We start from the raw sequence: 10,066 nt of genomic DNA on the forward strand, positions 1-10,066 counted from the left end.
GGCCGTCTCGGACACGGCAGCCCTCAGGATTGTGCTGCCCACCCATTAAAACAGGGGGCTTAGACTAGAGGAGCTGCCAGTGGAATTTAGTGGGACAATAAGGATTTTCAGGCTGAAGCATCTAATGGTCAAGAAAATTACCTGGACAATGAAGGGGAAAAGTTATAAAAATATACTAAGATTCTTCTTCATCCTCCTCATCCTCCTCTTCCTCCTCCTCTTCTGCCTCTTCCTCCTCTTCTTCCTGTGCTTCTTCCTCTTCCTTGTTTAAAAAAAAAAGTGATAGAACATTCAGATATTAGATTTTTAAAAACTCAGCAAAATCCAGCTCCTGCCAACCTAGCAGTTCGAAAGCAAGACATTGCAAGTAGATAAATAGGGACCACTTCGGTGGGAAGGTAACAGCGTTCCGAGCGCCTTGGTGTTTAGTCATGCCGGCCACATGACCACGGAAACGTCTTCGGACAGCGCTGGCTCTTTGGCTTTGAATCGGAGATGAGCACCGCACCCCTAGAGTCAGATTCGACTGGCTTTCGAGCAAGGGAACCTTTACCTTTACCTAACTCTCACCTAAGTATTTTCTTGCATTCAAAAAAATTGTGGTGGTGGTGGAGGGGAGTTTTGCTGCATTACAAAATCTAGATATGTTTTAAGGGCAAACAGGAGAAACAGAATCTGGTTTCTTGTTCCGGGAGATCCTTCTGCATTATTCATAGGCTCTTTGCCTTATAATCATTTTTACATTTAAAGTGTGCAATTCCCTGAGAAGGATCCATTTGCAATCATAATATGTTGCTACTAAATTTCATTTTTCTATATAGAAAAAAAAGACTGACTTTTTTTTTTAAAAAAAGCTGTCATGCTTTTTATAAATATGCACTAGTTTTAATGTATTGATAAGCAGAAAGGAATATAGGAAGCCTTTGAAACTTGAGGTACACAGTTAAGCTAGTAAATCTGGTAACAGCACACACACACGTTAAATATGGATAGGTCCTCATTATAGGTAAAATTATTACCTTCTGTAACGAAATGGCTGCCAGACAGAGGCAGCAGTTTACCTTAAAATGGCTGCCAATCTGGTAGTCCTTCTGGAGGGGGGGAAGTGCTCCATAGGGGACAATGCGGCTGCCATAGCTCCCTGCCTACATTTCCCAGCAGCTTTGGAGAAAAAGTGCGGGAAAGTAGGGACTCACCCCAGGGTCGGAGCCACCGAGATAAAGGCTTCTGCCCATCCAGGGAGGAGTTAGTCTCAGCCTTCATCTCAGCCTTGGACGATAGCTTCGAGGGGCTGCGCCTAGGTGGGACTCCTGCTACCTGACACTCTGTGGGCCATCCCGGCCACTGTAAATTGTGGTGGAGAGCCAGGAGGGTAGCAGTATTGGTGACCAGTCCTGAGGGAGGGACTGAAGTCTCACTCCAATGACAAAGAGGAGGAGAGTGAATCCTGTCCTGCAGCCACCCACTATGGAGGTAGTTAGATAATGGATCAGGGTGTCTGTAGGGACAGAGGAATTGCAGTTTGATCCTGTTTATTTTCTGACCGGTTGTGTTGAAGTGCTTGTGTTATGTCTAGGGCTGCCAAGTGGGGGCGGGGGGCGGGGAAACCCCCGCTTTGGAGGCCTGATTTCCGCCGTGGCCGAATCAGGCCCCGGGGGGAACATATGGTCCCCCCCCCCCGATGATCTGGGCCACGCCCCCAACGTGAGTGATGTTGCATGTCACTTCCGTTGACGTGCTGGCGGCGTGTGCGTGCTTTGCACGCGCGCACATCTGGAGCCGGCTCACGGAGCCGGCAGAGCCTCCCCCACCGGTGAGTTTAAAGGGACTTGGCAACCCTAGTTATGTCTGTGCCTAACCTTGTACATAGTTTAATTCAACCTTCTTTTTGAACTATAAAACCTGGTAGTGCTTTGACCACATAGTCCTCCCTGCTTAGCACATTACACATGGCAAAGGAAGACCAGGGAAGCCAAACAGGCCCAAATTGGAGGGGTTGCCAACTCTCCAGGGGGCACCCAAAGATTAAGGTATCCACTTCCCAAGGTTGGGGAATCAGCCAGAGGGGTCTCACTGTCCCTCTAGGAAGGCGGTGTAAATTCAGTGAGTGGGGGCAGCAACTGATGAAAGGAATTAGTCCCACCAGACAGGGTGGGCAGGCAAAAACAGGGGCTTGTGAGCCACCGAACGGCTGCTCAGTCTCCCAGAGCTGTGGGTGAGTCCCCGTTTTGCCACACCTCCCTTAGATATATTAGGCTACATCTTATATGCCATATATCTCATTTTGCCCCTACATCCCTAATATAAGAAGAGTTCATTGTACACATGATCAGAAATAAAATCTGAATGGAGAAGTTGTAAAATCTGAATGGAGAAGTTGTTCAGTCACACAGTCAAGTCTGACTCTTCACGACCCCATATTTTATTGGAGTGATAGGTAAAGTATTCAATTTGAAATAATAGCACCAATCCACAGAAGTTGCTGGCCCCTACACATGGTCGCTATAGGATATGCCAGCAAGTACTAAACTGGCTCAGGCTGTTCATATTGGCCGAGAGTGACATTTGGATACACTGAAAGAGGAAATAAACATGGGTTGTCATTCTAAAAACTTCTGCTTGAAAGTAAATCCCATTGAAATCATGGGGGTTTACATCTGAATTAAAAGATCTGAGAGTAAATAAGATTTCTTTACGATTGGAGATAGTGTCAATTTGGATTTGAGGTGGTTCTGCTGTGTAACTAGAGACCTGCAACAAAATGTTACAGAGCGTTTCAGCTTGCCCAAGCATGGCGGCAAAGTTGTGTCTATCTCCTCTCCCTCTCTTCAGCCAACCTGACTGGTTTTAAAAGGCCTGGTTGTAATGCTGCTTGTAATATCACAAGATTTTGGATGACTCAGGAAATAATTATTTTTGGAGATATACATGGTATAGGGATGGGCACAAATCTAAAAAATGCAGTTCGTTTCAGGGTAACCCCCAAACCAAACCCCAAACTGAGCCAAACAGATCCCATCAAACCAGTCCGGGAAGTTTGGTTCCCCATTTCTCCCAGCCCCGGCTCGCTGCAGCTGGGAGAAAGGGGGCAGCGATCACCCTGGAAAGGACCTCCCTTCCCCCTTTCCCCTGGCATGGCTCGCCACGGTCAGGAGAAATGGGGTGGGGATCACCCTGGAAGGGACTCCCTTCCACCTTTCTCCCGGCTGTGGCTCACCCTGGCCAGGAGAAAGGGGGTAGGGATCACTCTGGAAGGGACTCACTTCCACCTTTCTCCCAGCCGCAGCTTGCCCTGGCCAGGAGAAAGGAGGAGGGGAATTACCCTGGAAGGGACTTCCTTCCATTTTTCTCCGGTGTCTTCTCCACACCAGTCCAGCTGTCTTGAGCTCGCTCGTGCAGCCTGTTTAAAGGGGCTATGCCGGGGAGCCAGCAGCTGCCTCTGGCTCCCCAGCATAGCCCCTTTAAATTAACTATGCCAGCAAGTCTGAAACAGCTGGGCCTGTGTGGAGAAGGTTCTCCCCACCGGCAGCAAGATCCGCTTTCTCCCAAGAGATCCCCACACACACACTTTCTCCTGGCCACTGCTTGCTACCACAGTCATACAGACCTATTTCCCTGTTGAACATAGATTATAACATCTTTGCTACAAAAATGGTGGAGAGATTAAGAAAATGTATACCAAATTTAATAGAAAAAGGATCAAATGGGCTTTGTCCCAAAGAGGTATATGAAAGATAATATTGAATTTGTGAATAAGAAGAGAAAGAAAGCAGCTTTTTTGGTTTTCGATGCAGAGAAAGCGTTCAACAATTTAACATGGCATTTCCTACCGAACGTACTTCAGAATATGGACTGTGGCTCCAAGCTTTAGAACTGGATGTAGAGTATAAATCCACAAGCAAAGATTTTAATAAATGGGAAACTAACAGAAGCAATTACAACTGAAAAAGGCACACAGCAGAGATGTCCTTTGGTACCATTATTATTTATATTAGCAATGGAGATATTGGCTATAGAGATCAGACAAGATGCCAGGATTCAGGGAATAAAAGTGAAAAGTGCAGAGTTTTAAATGAAAAGCTATGCAAATTATGTGGTTTTGACTGTGCTGAGTCCCCAAAATTGCTGCAGTATGAAATGGAAAATAATGAAGAACTTGGATCGTTCTCTGGCTGCAAAATTAATAGAAAGAAGACCAAAATAATATTAAAGTTACTAATGCAACAACAGGAAGAGGACATTATAAGGAACACAGAATGTACAGTTGCCACCAATCCCATTAAATACTTGGGAATAAATGTGACTGGGCAAAATTGCATCCTCTTTAAAAATAATTATCAGAAGATCTAGATGTTGATAGAAGATTTATCCAGATGGGAAAAATTTAAAATCTCCTGGCTGGGCAGAATTTCTGTAATCAAGATGAATGTATTGCCAAAAGTAAACTTTTTTTTTCAAATGTTACATTGAAAGAATGGCAGAGACAGATAAATAAATTTATATGGAATGGCAAGAAACCAAGAGTAAGTTTTAAAGTATTACAAGATGAGAAAAAGAGAGGAGGACTAGTGGTTCCAAATGTAAAATTATATTACCAAGCAGCTGGCTTGGTTTGGATGGCTGATTGGATTAAACAGCCAAGATAAAGAATAATAAATAATTAACCAATTAATACTAAAACCAATTAAGTTCAAGATTAAAGAAGGTTATAAGCACCAAAGATGGAGCTTTAAGAGAGATGACAGAGTTTGACGTGAAAAAGAAGAGATTGGATTTATACCCTGCCCTTCACTTGGAGTCTCAGAGCAGCTTACAAACTCCTTTCCCTTCCCCTCCCCACAACAGACACCCTGTGAGGTAGGTGGGGCTGAGAGAGCTCTGACAGAACTATAGCTTGTCCAAGGTCATCCAGCAGCTGCAAGTGGAGGAATGGGGAATCAAACTCAGTTCTCCCAGGTTAGAGTCTGTGTACTTAACCACTTAACCAAACTGGTTCTCAGTTGATCACACAACAATCAATCACACACACAAAAAAAAGAATATTTGTTACGGTGGATTTATAAATTACTACTGCAGAGCGGAAGGTCAGTAGTTCAGCAGTTCAAGACTCGAGTGCCGCATGATGGAGCGAGCTCCCGTCTCTGGTCCCAGCTCTTGCCAACCTAGCAGTTCGAAAGCAAGACATTGCAAGTAGATAAATAGGTACCACTTCGGTGGGAAGGTAACAGTGTTCCGTGCACCTTGGCATCTAGTCATGCCGGCCACATGACCACGGAAACATCTTTGGACAGCGCTGGCTCTTTGGCTTGGAAACGGAGATGAGCACCGCATCCCTAGAGTCAGATTCAACTGGCTTTCGAGCAAGGGAAACCTTTACCTACCTTTACCTTTTACTTCAGCTAGAACAGAAGAAGAACAAGTGAAAACATGTATGATTAAATATGCAGAATTTTAAAGAACAGATATCTATGCATCAATGAGAATTGTTATGGGAAAGAGATATTAAGTTCACAGCCAGTCAGGTGTTAAGAGAAAACTGGTACAAAATTGTAATGTATTCAGCCTGACATGCCCGGACTTGCCCGGGCTGGCCAGGCCCAACTCTTCAATAGCTTCATGTCCAAAGACAATGGGTCCGTAGGATCCTAGCCGGCCCAATCAAAGGGCCAGCTTCTCAGCCGGGAGACCAATGGTCGCCCGGTTACTGTAAATAGCCTATCGGGAGTAGGGGGTGTGTTTAGGTGTACTTGGTGGCGGGTTTTCTGAACGTATATAAACCAGCCTGCGAGCTGGTCCCTTGTCTTTTGTCCTGACTAAATAAAGGTATGCTTAGCTGAAATCACTCTCCGTCTGCATACTTTTCAAAAATGTTTTTCAGATGGTATATAACTCCAAAGAAAATAGATAAAGTGACCAAAAACTACAAAGGAAAATGTTGGAAATGTCAAGACACAGATGGAACTTTTTTCATACATGGTGGATGTGTAAAAAAGCAAAAAGGTACTGGAAAGAAATACATGGAGAAATGCAGACTATTTTAATTACATTTCCCATGGAAGCTAAGAGTATGTTATTAGGTATACTGCCTAACAATCTGCCAAAAAAACTGGAAGAGATATTCAGATATATGGTGACAGCAGCTAGAGTTATTTATGCAACAAAATGGAAAGCAGACATTTGCCCATGATTAGAAGAGTGGAAAAACAAACTTGTTGAGTATGCATTGATGGTGAAACTAACATCTTATTTGAGAAATAGATCAGTTAAGAAATTCGAGGAGAGATGGAGTGTGTATTATTTGTGTTGGAAGATGAACTTAATATTTGCTTTTATGTATTTGTATTTGCTAACACACACACACACACATGGACTGTGCCCACAAACCCCTACAGGCTTAGGGAAAGCTGTTTGCATTGCCCGCTGTGATTGCTTCACCTGGAAGACGCCTTGTCTGCATTCTATGCTAATGGAGTTCGCATGCACACACACAGCCCAGCCTGAGCTAATGGAGTTTGCACACACACAGCCCAGCCCATTGTGGTCAGCACAAACAACAACTTCTTTTTTTGGTAAACAAATTTTATTTTCTCAGGAATACAACATATAAAACATTTCATTCTATCAATTGTCTACCCCATTCCCAGTTCCTCCCCTCCCTCCAATGGCTTCCCACAATGCTTCCACCCCTGCTCCAAATTACTTCATATCGTCAACAATATCAGTTTTTCATCATTACAATCTAAAGATAACATCGTTTGACTTAATATTGATCTAAACATATTAAGTTTTGTTTCACATCCCAGTTCTTTTCCAGATAAATTTTAAAATCATTCCATTCTCCAAAAAACTCATCGTCTTCTTTGTTATTCAGTTTTTTTGTAATCTTATCCATTTGTGCCATGAACAGGGTCAGCACAAACAACAACTTCTGTTTGCAGTCTCCATTGATGAACTATTGAAGGACACCTAACTAAGATATCTGGTTTACATCTGAAGGGACAGCTTCCTGCCAAATGACCAGTTTATTGCCTGGGACAGAGCAAGATTCATCTACACTTCAATGGTTGTCATGGCACCAAGATTCACACCTTGACCAGATGCATTCCTTAAGGTTTAGATTTCAATATTGTCCACTCCTTCTAGTTAGACACGTCACTACCTATAGCCAATAGAGTAAGTTCCTGGGACGGACTATAGGTAGGTGGGACAAAGGAGGATGGCACAGATGTCAACCCCCTAAGGACTACCTATATAAAGTGAGGTTCAACAGTTTGAACCCCGCTAGCCACCTTCTACCTTTATCTAAGTACGTTTAGCTTTACTATATAAGTAATCCTTTGTTCTTACTTGATCTCTTGGACTGCAGCCAAGGAGGTCCACACGTGTTGGCAGGTTCCAACTGTGTGAATTAGAATTCCTTTAGTTATTCTGTTCTTATTCCCTCATTCTTCATTGAGAAGGTCAAGCTTCGGATCAGATACGTATTTGCTATTTCCCTCCCTATCCATTTAGTGTAAAAGTGATTATTTTATATACCTGTAATACTAAGGATCTTGTGTGATTGTGTGTGAGATTCAGTTTTGTTTGTATGTGAACCAAATATTCGCAAGTAAAAAGAACAACTTGATTTTAAGATACCAGTCTCGTCGCCTTCTCTCAATGGGAAAATCCTCAGGGTGGGACTAGACTCCTGTATACACAGGCAAGGACCCCAAAATATTTAGTCTGGCCTCTGTTGTAGATAAAACAGTTTGGCTAACATTTGTATGGTAGCAGGAGAAAAATCTAGAATGAGAAGTAGTTTAAATTTTGTGTATAAACGTAATGCAATGAAGAAGTAGAATGAGAATTAGTTCTAAAGGTATTGTTAGCCAAATTGTTCTAAATTATTATCAGTATTGGGGAATTATGAGTTATTATTAATAAGCAATTGGCAAAGGGAGCTTTCACCTTTATATACAGAGGTTCCCACTTATTCAGAGCACCAGTAGCAGACAAGCAGGCTGATATTAGTTTAAATCAAAGTCTTTTACTGTATTTTATACACATTCAAATATTACACAAACACACACACAAGTATACAGGGCTAAGAAACTTAGAGAGATTGGGATAGCACATTCACTTTAGCAGGAGTTTTGTTGGTTTGGCAATACTTTTACCTGATCCTGAAGAGATGAAGTCTTCCAAATGGAAAAATAAGGAAACTCTAGAAAATGGGATTTATGCTAGGAAAAGGAAGTGTGCAGACTGAACCAGCAGAAAGCACATGGGACTCTAGCTGCAGTTCCAGGGTCTTGAGGCAAGGGTTGTTGTTGTTTTTTGACCAGATGGCCACAAGTTTCAGAAGCAGAGATTATAGGGGTCGTTGGGGGAGGGGAAGAGAGAGCAAGAAAGTGAGCACATGTCTGGGTTCCCTTTTAAGGGGGGGCTTGGGGGGTTGTGCCAGGCTGGTCACATGTCTTGGCCCACCTCCTACTAGTCCGTCCCAAAAACATGCTATTGGCTGGCAGGAAGAAGGGAGGGGAACTAAGGAGTGGTCAATATTAAGAGCTAGTAACTTGGACTGGAATTAAGTAACTTGGAATTAAGATTGCTGGGGAAAAGATCAACAACCTCAGATATGCAGACGATACCACTCTAATGGTAGAAAGTGAAGAGGACCTAAAGAGCCTCTTGCTCAGTGTAAAAGAGGAGAGCGCAAAAGTGGGCTTGAAGCTCAACATAAAAAAAAACCTAAGATCATGGCATCCGGCCCGATCACTCCTTGGCAAATAGAAGGGGAAGTCGTGGAAGTAGTGACAGGCTTCATGTTCCTGGGATCCCAGATCACAGCAGACAGTGACAGCAGCCATGAAATTAAAAGACGCCTGCTCCTTGGGAGGAAAGCGATGGCGAACCTAAACAGCATGATAAAAAGTAGAAACATCACCCTGCCAACAAAAGTCCGCATGGTCAAAGCAATGGTATTCCCAGTAGTCATGTATGGCTGCGAGAGTTGGACTATAAGGAAGGCCGAGCGCCGAAGAATAGATTCTTTTGAACTATGGTGCTGGAGAAGACTCTTGAGAGTCCCTTGGACTGCAAAAAGATCAAATCAGTCAATCCTAAAAGAAATCAACCCTGACTGTTCCCTGGAAGGCCAGATAATGAAAATGAAGCTCAAATACTTTGGCCACCAAATGAGAAGGGAGCACTCACTAGAGAAGACCCTGATGCTGGGAAAGATTGAAGGTCAAAGAAGACGGGGACGGCAAAGGATGAGATGGTTAGACAGTGTCATAGATGCAACGAACATGAAGCAGGCAAGAGGGCAGATAACCTTGAAGAACCAACTGGAACAGCAATGCAAAGGAAGACTTTCTTCTCTTAGGTGTGCATTCTCAACTGGCATCACATTGGGTCACCAAGCAATACAGTCCCTTAAGCATATGTTTGCACAGTCCATTTTATCACTTATGGGTTATAAAGTCCATAAAAGCACATTAAGTGCCTTGCAGGGCAACAGTATCCTAACAAAATTTATTTTTATTGTGTTTTATAGACAGTGTTTTAAAATCCTTTTATGTAATGAAGGGCATGTTCAGGAGAAAACATTTTCTATTTTTTGTTTATGTTACATAATTATTTTTTATTTTTGTATTTTTATATTATGTTTTTTAAAAAAAGATTTTGGGTTATTTTTTGTTGTTTGAGTTGTAATGTCTGTGTAAGTGCAGACACAATTTCTCTTGTTCTTTTTTAATTAAATCACTTTTGGGATTTTTCTGCAAACTTGGCAGTTCTCCCAGTCTTGTAGAAACATCCGTCCTATCTGTACATTGCCCTGTTATGCAGTTGTGTTGTTGTTGTTGTTTTTTATTTGCACTCTGGAGCAATGTTCACAATTAGATATCTTGTATTGTGATAAGCATTTCAATGTACTGGGCCACAGAATAGCATGTAGATATATCTACTGTTTATTTTCCCCTCTCTGATAGAAGGAAACAATAGCCAAAGCTAGATACCAAAACCTCACCCACTGGAAAGTAGCTGTTCGATACCTGTTATCTACAGAGCGCACATAACC

The 10,066-nt window shown here is 42.7% G+C and overlaps 1 long non-coding RNA gene across 1 annotated transcript in view; it reads right to left on the reverse strand.

The window, feature by feature from the left end:
* Positions 1 to 225: 225 nt before the first annotated feature.
* Positions 226 to 10,066, reverse strand: part of LOC107122478 — a 35,732-nt gene continuing 25,891 nt past the window's right edge. The window contains exon 4 of the long non-coding RNA XR_001482922.1: positions 226 to 262. This is a non-coding gene — a long non-coding RNA (uncharacterized LOC107122478). The remainder of the gene's footprint in view (positions 263 to 10,066) is intronic.

This window comes from Gekko japonicus, unplaced genomic scaffold, assembly GCF_001447785.1.
Source record: "Gekko japonicus isolate JY-2015 unplaced genomic scaffold, Gekko_japonicus_V1.1 scaffold868, whole genome shotgun sequence".
Taxonomy (NCBI): Eukaryota; Metazoa; Chordata; class Lepidosauria; order Squamata; family Gekkonidae; genus Gekko; species Gekko japonicus.